Genomic DNA, 735 nt, shown 5'->3' with positions numbered 1-735 from the left:
AGGGTGGGGTGGCAGGCATGGGGAGGGGGGAGGCAACAGGGGTTTGTTCTTTTTGTTTTTGTTTGTTTCTGGGAGGGGAAACTGGGAAAAGAAAAATCATATGACATGTGAATAAAGAAAATATCTAATAAAAAAAAAGAAATATCCCAGCTTGTCAAAAAACCTCCCTCGAGCTCAATTCTTTCTTTTGTAGCACTGTTTGTTCCTCAATGAAAGTTCTACAAGAGTGAGCAGCTTTTTATATTGTGCCCATTATCAAGAACTGAACCTTGCACACCTGCTTCTCTATTTAAACACCAACCTGTGTATATTGATGCTAAAAGACAAGTGCAAGATGGGAAACGAGTCCCTGGAAATTACCATAAAACCAGAAGAAAAGTGCACAAAATTAATCAGAGAAATTCAATATACTTTATAAGAACAAGATGTAGGTTGCCAAGGACATATTCACCTAGAAAAGTGGTTAATAAAAATGCCATAATAGCCCACCTAAAATCTAATCATATGACTAACACATAGACAAAAGTTCTCTCAGATACAAGCCGACTAGCTGATCAGAAAATTCACTTTTTGATTTGTGCAATCACATGTATGCAGGTCAAACAGTGAGTACTATTCTTACTATCCTAATGGAAGTTTTTTTTTCCCTTTCAAATTTAATGATTCTTTGCGCGGCGCTTCTGCTGCCTACCAGCAGCAATAACGACCAAACACCTGGACTTCTTCTCTCGACGG

The sequence above is a fragment of the Mastomys coucha genome, unplaced genomic scaffold, assembly GCF_008632895.1.
Source record: "Mastomys coucha isolate ucsf_1 unplaced genomic scaffold, UCSF_Mcou_1 pScaffold2, whole genome shotgun sequence".
Taxonomy (NCBI): domain Eukaryota; kingdom Metazoa; phylum Chordata; class Mammalia; order Rodentia; family Muridae; genus Mastomys; species Mastomys coucha.
This window is presented reverse-complemented; position numbering follows the sequence as displayed.